The sequence below is a fragment of the Mus musculus genome, chromosome 7, assembly GCF_000001635.26.
Source record: "Mus musculus strain C57BL/6J chromosome 7, GRCm38.p6 C57BL/6J".
NCBI lineage: Eukaryota > Metazoa > Chordata > Mammalia > Rodentia > Muridae > Mus > Mus musculus.
Genome location: NC_000073.6, coordinates 114,698,136 through 114,707,801, shown reverse-complemented (window position 1 = coordinate 114,707,801; position 9,666 = coordinate 114,698,136). Strand labels below are relative to the sequence as shown.

Sequence of the window (9,666 nt, the reverse complement as noted above, 5' to 3'; positions counted from 1 at the left end):
CAGTTGTCAACTTAGAAATCATTGTCAGACACCTAAAAAAGACCTTTACTGAAACTGTAAAAAATTTTTTCTTCAGTAGCTTCATGAGATCAGAATATTCCTTTCCAGGGTTTACCCATCTTTAGTGTTATCCCCATCGGGTAGTTTGCTCCTCCAGTAGGCTGTATAAACTCCCTTCTTGAGTATCCTTGTCACCCAGAACAGTGCCACAGGCAGGACCAAGGACAGCACACACAAAAAAGCTAGAACCCAGACTCTAAAGTGCAAAGGATTTGAGCTTTGTCTTGTTTGTTAGGTAATGGCAGATTCTAGCTTGCATATGGACTTCACTAGCATCAGGATAGCCACTCAATAAGAGGATTTCTAAAGGTTACTGTCTTCCATTTAGCAAAAACAAGGGCCATTCTAACTCTTCTATGAGATACAACTTTGTAGAAAAATAAGGATAAAGTAAAGAAGTTTCATACCACAGTATGAGTGATGGCAACATGAGATAGCATTGCAGATTGTTTACTCAAACATCCTTGCCACAGCCCCTTGAACTCACCGTACCTGCCCAAACTTAGCCTGTGACTCACAGTACCATGTGGCGAAGTCCGACAGAGGGCACAGCCTTACCCTCACCTTCTTTTTAAAGACCTCTGGTGCTCTCATGTGTTGTTTCATAATTGAGATCCTCAATTAGTCACCTCATCTCTGATCCCTACTTTTCTCTTCCAACTAAACTCAACCTTCAGCCCACACAATGGAATTGGACAAAATGAGGTAACAGTTTTCTGTGTGACTCACTCTGGCGGATTCTGTTCAGAGAGCACTGTGGGGTGAGCAGCCAGAGCCCAGGCAAATGTTTCAGCCATCCAAGAACTGGCAGGCAGCCCAGGAGACACTCACCTGATGATGGACTTGCCGGATGAAACTTAGAGGAAATGGTTCCCAACAGCTGCAGAAAGAATCTCTTGGCTCATGCACAGCAATGCTCTTCTCAATTAAAAACGCTGTCATCATTCATACTGCAACGTGAAATCTTTTTACATTGTGCTCACATTCTACAGACCTCCTACTCTGGATATTAAAGACAGGACCTTTCTGAGCAAGGGCAACATCTCTAAGCTACTGTTCCACCGAGACAGTTTCTATATCTCAAATAGAAGTGGTTTCCAGGCTCTGGAAAGGAAAGCCCTAGGAGAGATTTCCATAAAGCTGTTTCTCTTTGGTGAACATTTTGAGGGAAAATGGTGTGGTTGGGAAAGGCTGTGTTTTGTGTATTCCTGAGAGATTCTTCCCCTTATTTCCAGAGAGGTCTTCTCTTAGATGCTGTCAGTTGAGCAGATTGGCAGCCAAGCAGAGGTGTTCAGAGAGGTTTCCAACTAATGTAGTCAGAGGAGAGTTGCCAGAGAAGCAGGGCTCCTTAGATAAGTAAATTGAAGGATATTTTGGGGATAAAAATAAATCCTTTTTGAAAATGAAAGTTGGAGAGTTGCTGTATATACAAATTGCCCTGTTCTGAACAGTTGGCCAGGGCCAACTCTGCAGACCAATGACATAAGCAAGAAGTTCTCGCTTTTTTTTTTTCCCCCTTAGCGCGGCCGACTCTGCAGGTCTGCGTGGAGCCGCGGTTGCGGGTCTCTATTCCGCAGGATGGGGTTTGTGAAAGTTGTCAAGAATAAGGCCTACTTTAAAAGATACCAAGTGAGATTTCGAAGGCGGCGAGAGGGTAAAACTGACTACTATGCTCGAAAACGATTGGTGATCCAGGACAAGAATAAGTACAACACACCCAAATATAGGATGATAGTTCGTGTAACTAACAGAGATATCATCTGCCAGATTGCATATGCCCGTATAGAAGGGGATATGATCGTCTGTGCAGCATATGCACATGAACTTCCAAAATATGGTGTGAAAGTTGGCCTGACAAATTATGCTGCAGCCTATTGCACTGGCCTGCTGCTGGCCCGCAGGCTTCTGAATAGGTTTGGCATGGACAAGATCTATGAAGGCCAAGTGGAGGTGAATGGAGGTGAATACAATGTGGAAAGCATTGACGGTCAGCCTGGTGCCTTCACTTGCTATCTGGATGCAGGTCTTGCCCGAACTACAACTGGCAATAAAGTTTTTGGGGCCCTGAAGGGAGCTGTGGATGGAGGCTTGTCTATCCCTCATAGTACCAAACGATTCCCTGGTTATGACTCTGAAAGCAAGGAGTTCAATGCAGAGGTACATCGGAAGCACATCATGGGTCAGAATGTGGCAGACTACATGCGCTACCTAATGGAGGAAGATGAAGATGCGTATAAGAAACAGTTCTCTCAGTACATCAAGAACAACGTAACTCCAGACATGATGGAGGAGATGTATAAGAAAGCTCATGCTGCTATCCGAGAGAATCCAGTCTATGAGAAGAAGCCCAAGAGAGAAGTGAAGAAGAAGAGGTGGAATCGTCCCAAAATGTCTCTTGCCCAGAAGAAAGATCGGGTTGCTCAAAAGAAGGCAAGCTTCCTCAGAGCTCAGGAAAGGGCTGCTGAAAGCTAAAGCAGTTTTCTATGAAGATTTTTTCATAAAGACAATAAACATATTGATCAAGCAAAAAAAAAAAAAAAAAAAGAAGTTCTCAGACATGCTGGTGGGCTTTCCTCCTAAAGCATCCGCCCCATCCCGTGACCACAGGACTTCCTATATGCTGTTTGTAATCTTTTTTCATAACCCTGGTAGGCTTCCACTAGAACCTCTGGGTTAGGGGGAATTCTGCAGAAGGAAGCTGTGATGTCCATCCTAGTGTCAGAGAGAATTTTGCTTCAGATGATGAATTCCCAAAACTATCAGCTGTTAGAAGCACAGGGATCAAGAATCCATATGGCAAGGATCCATCTCAAGTAACAGATTACAGAACTGACTACAACAGCCAAACAAAATGTTGAGGGAATAAGTTTTCCATTCCCAATATGGATGGTTAAATGTAGAATTTTGGAGCTCTGACTTGATTTAGACTTGAGAAAAAGGGAGCTAGTTTGTCAGTGAAGACAAACATGGAGATTTTGGACTATGTGTTCAGTTATATACAAGAGCCTGGTTCCCAGTTGTAATTATTGGCAATTAATGGTCTGCAAACAGAAGTTCTAAAGAGAGAGCCCAGTGGTAGCTGAGCTGGCAAGTGGCCAAATGACCATGGACCTGAAGGTGGTAGATGACTTTGTTTTGTTTTGTTTTGTTTTGTTTTGTTTTGTTTTGTTAAGTGCTACCAGATGTGCATGGAACTTCATAGTAGAGCACTTGCTTGGCAGGTACTAGGTCCTACATGGAGTTTCTGCACAAGAAGAGATATATAGAGGAGGAGAGAGGAAGGAGGAAGAAGAGAAGGAGGAGAAGTGATATGCTACCTTTATGAGACAACACTACCATTCCAGAATCACAATTAAAGGCAGGCAAACAGAAGCTGTGAGACAGAGGCTAGAAGACTTTTTATAATTGTTAAAGAACTAACCCCTTCCCCCACTAAAAGTGCCAAAGACCCTAAGAACTGAAGGGTTCATGGCTAAATTTTAGGTAACTATGCATGCAGTCAAGATGTTGTTTATGTTTTATAAAACTTTGTTCCCAATTCCACCACAAATCTCAACTCTTCTGTTTATCAATAAAGCAGCATTGACCCTGAGCTTGTAAATGTAACACAGATGTAACATGTGGGACAGGAAGCTCGCAGCATGATATGCTTGTTCCCAGGGAATACAGCTTCTTTGTAATAGAGTAATTTTAATGACTCAATAATAATAATGTAAGGCACCATCTAGTACCTAAGCTAAGTGCTAAATATATGTCTATATAACTCTGGATACACCTAAGGTAAGTACTATACATGTGTGATAGTGCATGTATAAACATATTTAGTACATAGTTTACTAAGTATCTTAGCAGGTAGTGAGCATTGTTGTTGTTGTTGTTATTGTTGTTGTTTAAGACAGGGTTCTCTGTATAGCAGAGTCCCAAGCTGTCCCATTTTTTGCATAGTTATTTTCTAAAAAAAAAATTAAGAGACTATTCTCAAAAGTGTTCATAAACAATACCTGAATGAGAGTGAACTGACAGTTTGTAGTTACTGTATTAATTCTTAGTAAAAGAGGCAAGTCTCACAAACTGATGCTTAATCACCTAAAATACTGAGAGAAATGAATGAATCAAGGTTAGTAACTAAGCTTACTCACTTGATTGGTATAATACAGGATTCCCTGGCTTGAAATAAAAGACCCAACAGTTACTTTCAGATTTCCAAAGGTCAGTTAATGGCTATGTATTCCTGTAGAATCTTCTTTTACTTATCATCACTAGTCCTACTCTTCCCCACAAAGTAAATATAAACTGTATCTATTAAGTAAATATAAACTGTATCTATTAAGTATTCAGAGCAACAGAGTGTTCTTGAGTGTATGACAAAACTAAAAACCTCCAAAAATGCTAAAAACCTCCAAAAATGCACACAGATCCAAGTGGCCTGCCCTAAGTAAGAAGATGGTTTAAATTCCAGGATAGGACCAAGAATGTAGTATGTGCCATGTCCTTGATAACTAAAATACAGCTAAGATGTGAAAGAGTATTGGTTACTCCAGTAACCTTCTAAAAGCATTTATGTTTACTGTTCCTACAACTTTAGGTTCTGCTATGGGGTGTCAGAGAATCCTGATAGGCAAAAAATAGATATCTTGGTTGTTGTGTTTGCAGTTTGGGGGGGGGTCAAGTTCAGAGCCTTGTATATTTGGTAACGAGTAGGTGACAATGTGAACAACAGCATATATTATGAAATGGTTCTCAGAGCACACAGGAGAGCATGCTACCAGCGAGTTATAGCCACAGCCCCCCAAAGTAGACATGTGGCCTGTAAGAAGGACAACACATTAACTTACAAACAACTAAAGGATAGTGACTCATTAGCTTCAAGCAGGAAAGGTTACTAAGCAGGAAAGGGCTATGTCATAAGGCGCTATGGGTCAGTTATTTGGATATGGCATGAACACCACATTTAGAAGACATTTTTAAGGACCCAGAGAACTACACAGTTCCTACAAGAAGGATCATTGACCATCAGATAATTTGGTTGGTATCAGAAAGAACATTAGCCTGATGTATCCAGGAAGGGAGGAAGCAACCTGAAGCTTAGAGCTCAAGTCAACATCTTAACGTTTGAGGACGTTCGGAGGGCCTCATTTTTTGCCTTTTGGGTGGATATATTCCTGAATCTTGGTGATGCTTTTGTACTTTATGGCCTTTGCTATCCCAGTATTTGATAAATCATTACTACAGCTGTGATATCAAATATAACCTATGAGCAGCACACAGTTGCCATCTCTACTTAGAGATAACTCCTGTGTGTTAGCCTAGATGGTCATGGAGGAAATAGAAAATGATATCTGCTAAGAGAAAAGTCAATAAGCCTCAAAACTCAGAATGACGATGATGCAGTTGTTTAAGAGACAAGGAAAATGAGCCTTAGGAGTAAACACTCCCTAATGAAATATTCATCGAGACAGCTGTTCTCAGGAGGACAAAGGGCTGTGGAAAGTTAAAAGATTGCGTCGACGTGTTCCATTCAGAGAAACTTCTACCACAAAGACAGAAACTATACCTGCAACAAAGTTCAGATTAGGGAATAGAAATATTTAAAATGGTGTAGCTAGAAGAACGAAGCATGGCTGCCAGAGCTAGAGGAGCTGGTGGTGATTAGACTCCATGGATGTCTAATCTGTAAACAGATAAAAACAAGCAAACAAAAACTCTACGTATCAACTCTTAGGGTTTTCATATGCAGGCTTCTGCAACCATTTCTGGATTCACAATTACGGTGTCTGCTCTCACTAAAGTGCAGAGCAATTTTTCATTCAAAAGCACAATGTTTGGTAATGAGTAGGTGATATGTGAACAACAGCATGAATTATGAAATAATTCACAGAGCCCAATGTTCAGCTTGCCTTTACACTAAATAAGGTGTGTTTTGGAGAAGGGAGTGATGGTTTCATGAGAAAAATCAACTCATTTTTGTAATAAAGAGACAAACGTTCAGGTTAAAAACTGATGTGTCTTTTGCATTTGTGGCCACATCCCTTTCCCCACATCATCTCACACTCTGAGTGGGGTTCTGGGTTGAATATTTGGATCCTCACCCTCATATGTACATTAAAACTCTAACTGTAATATGCTGGTATTTGAGAATGGAGTCCTTGTAAACAGGTAAGTTTAAGAGCATTGATGAGGGAAACACTCACAATAAAGATATTTATGTGTCCTTATAAGAAGGAAAGGCATCATAGCTCTCCCTGGTGCAAACAGTGGGTGTGAGTCCACAGCAAGATGACGTGTGCCTGCAAGTCGAGAGAAGACATCCAGAACAGGACTCATCCTCCATCAGACATCTCAATTTCAGGATTCTCTAAAAGTGAACTTTTATAGTCTAAGTTGTTTACTAGGATATTTTGTTATCCTAGCAACTAGTAGACTAATATAAAGATCATCTGCAGTAGTTTTACATTCATTGTTATGCCTACCGTCTCTGAGTGATTTTAGTGGTTTTTTGCTGGCCTATATGGAACAAGCAGCTTAATCCTTAACCACTGTTCCTCAGGGCAGTAAGTTGGGGCACAGTTATGCTTAAATCCACCAATGAGTAAATGCAAGCCTCCGTAATGGCATCTTGGAACTCATCCAAGAGGACTCATAAATGCCCTAGGTTCATCTACAGGTCATGATTCGTAATTTGTCTCCAGGGTTTTTGTAAAGAGGCTTATGTTTACATTCAGATTGATGACACAGCATCTCTAACCCTCACTAAATAGGTTTGGGACAAAATAGAGCATACTAAAATTCCTGTGGTGAATATATTGCCTGAAAGCTCTTTTAGTTCACCACTCTCAGGGGCTTCACATTATAAATCACCAGCTCTACAGAAGTCCATCAAGAAGACCCAGCCTTGGATGAGTCTGTAGGGACCTGTGTTAGAGCTGGCATGTGAGATTGTTTCTACAGACCAGTGGCAAGTTTTACCCTTTGCACAAATTTTTACATTCTATTCCATGCTAGGCATTTGGAAATGTTCCTCACTGTGGTGGTTTGAATATGCTTGGCTCAGGGAATGGCACTATTAGGAGGTGTGGCCTTATTGGAGGAAGTGTGGAGGAAGTGTGTCACTGTGGGTATGGGCTTTTAGATCCTCACTCTAGCTGCCTGTGAACAGACTGCAGAACCCTTCCAGCACCATGCCTGTCTGGACCCTGCCATGCTCCTGCCTTGATAATAGACAGAACCTCTGAACCTGTAAGCCTGCTGCAATTAAATGTTGTCCTTTGTAAGAGTTGCCATGGTCATGGTGTCTCTTCAGCGCAGTAAGACCCTAACTAAGACAGAAGTTGGTACCAGATGCCCACTCTGGCGACTGGTCTTAGAAAGAGATAGAGGAAATAATGGTAGGAAGGATCTCTGAAAGTGATTTTTCTCTGATGTGTCAGAGTAGCACCGCCTGCTGGCTGCCAAACAATGCTCACAGAGAGGTCCAAATGAAAAGAATGTAGGGGAGGAAGGCTTCCAGCACCAGTCCTCCCGGTAACTCCCTCGCTTCGATTTTATAGATAAACTGACCAGTCCTAGAGATCACGAGATCACATATATTCCTGTATTGTTATCTCAGCCTCCACCTCCCAAATCCCCTCCATTGCAACCGTTCCTCCCACCCTCCCGATCTCTGCTCTTTTGATTTGACATCAGCTTTCCCACAGCCAAGAATCTGTTGGACCTCCCCTCCTGGATAGAGAAAGCACAACTCAAACACAGGAAGATCAAAATCCTACGATGAAGGACTAGATGGTTATAGAGAAGATGCAAAATTATCCTTTAAGCAGGTGTCTAGCCTGAAGGGAATCAAGATCATAGACAACCAGAAGGTATCAGAATACCTGATCTAGAAAGGATTCTTCCTCTGAGGGCTTCAGTGATGTAGCCAAGGAAAGGTGTCTCCAGTTCCAACCATGCTTGCCTGATATACATCTTGTACAGTGAAACCAAGAGGAGGAATGTGTTCCGACTTGCCACACCTGACTGTGAGTGCTTGTTCCAGGCTGAAGATAGGGATGATATGTTAGCATGGATCAAGACTATTCAGGAAAGTAGCAGCCTAAATGAAGAGAACATCTTGAGGATTTGGTTTTATATTAAGGCACGTCATCGTTTAATCCCCCAGAGTCTGCAATTCAGTTTCCACATACGGATGAAGAGAATGGAAACAGAGGAGGAGAGCAAAGGAACTGATTGGAGCTGATGAATACCATATATGTTAAACAGGCGAAGGAAGGGGGACCAGCCTCTGAGGCTGGGTTATGCACAGGTGGCAGACATATAAAGTCAATGGAGAAAGTGTCATAGGAAAGACCTATTCCCAAGTAACTGCTCTCATCAGAACAGTGGTACCACACTGGAGCTCACTGTTATGTCAAAGGATGAAGACATTCACTAAGTGACACATTCTCAAGAATGTGAGAATCAAGCAAACAGCGTCAATGCCCATAACATAGCTGAGCCTCCACCAGTTTGCCACCCCTGGTTGCCATCCACTCCTCCAGCCACAGCACAGCCAGTTGAGATATCCCCTCCCGACTCATTACTGAACAAACAGCAAGCCAGTACACCAGTCCTGATAGAACCTGGCAGGGCACATAGAATGGAAATACAAGTGCCTCCATCACCATCAGATGCTGCAAAGTCAAACAGCAGTGTGAGGACCGTCCCTGTGCCTTCTGAGAAGGTGGTAGACTTGCTAGCCAATAGAAACAACTTTTCAGCTCCTACACATAGAGCTGAAGAGGTAAAGTATGGTGTGAATGTGTAGGCCTTTTCAAAAGCAGCATCGAGAACCACGTGACAGTCAACAGTTTCCACTGCCCATTTGATTCTTCAGGCCACAGGCTCCAGGTCATTGGAACCTTCTGGAATTTTACTTAGATCTGGAAATTATAGTGGACATACAGAAGGGATCTCAAGTAGTAGATCACAAGCCGTGGATTCCCTCCTGTGTCTGTCAATCACTATTCTGCAAACTCCTATCAGTACCTAGATTGAAAAATTTACAAGAGTTACAAAGAAAACATCAATAATAGGCGATTGCACACAGGTTGTTGGATGATCCAGGAAAGATTGGACAGCTTATAAGATGCATCTCAGAGCACAGCAGACTATAACCAGGTAGTACCCACCTGCCCAACTGTACAGGTGTGTCAAGGCACCTCTCCTGGTCAAGTGTCCCAGTCTGTTCAGAAGGCAGCTAGAAGACTGGCTTCTAGGCAGCTAGGACAAGGATCTCAAAACCCACACCCACAGTGACACAGTTCTGCTACACCTATGCCAACAAGGCCACACCACACCTCCTAATAGTGTCACTCCCTGGGCCAAGCATATTCAAAGTATCAGACTCACTTTACTGTTCAAATCAAGATCCTGAGATAGGTATTTATGATGGTAAACACTGATTGTTGCCTTGACTGAATCTGGAACCAACCAAGAGACGTGCCTATGCGTGGGCCTGTAAGGGCATTCCCAGGAAGGGTTAACTGAGTGGGAGAGACCTTTGCTCAGAGTAGGAAGTACTTTTCAGCAGCAGTCCAATGAAAACACAGGCCTGCTTGGCCTACCCACTGT

General features: G+C 42.4%; 2 pseudogenes; both read left to right on the top strand.

Moving 5' to 3' along the window:
- Nucleotides 1,568–2,586, top strand: Gm15500 (predicted pseudogene 15500; annotated as a pseudogene).
- On the top strand, nt 8,154–9,297 carry Gm18599 (predicted gene, 18599; annotated as a pseudogene).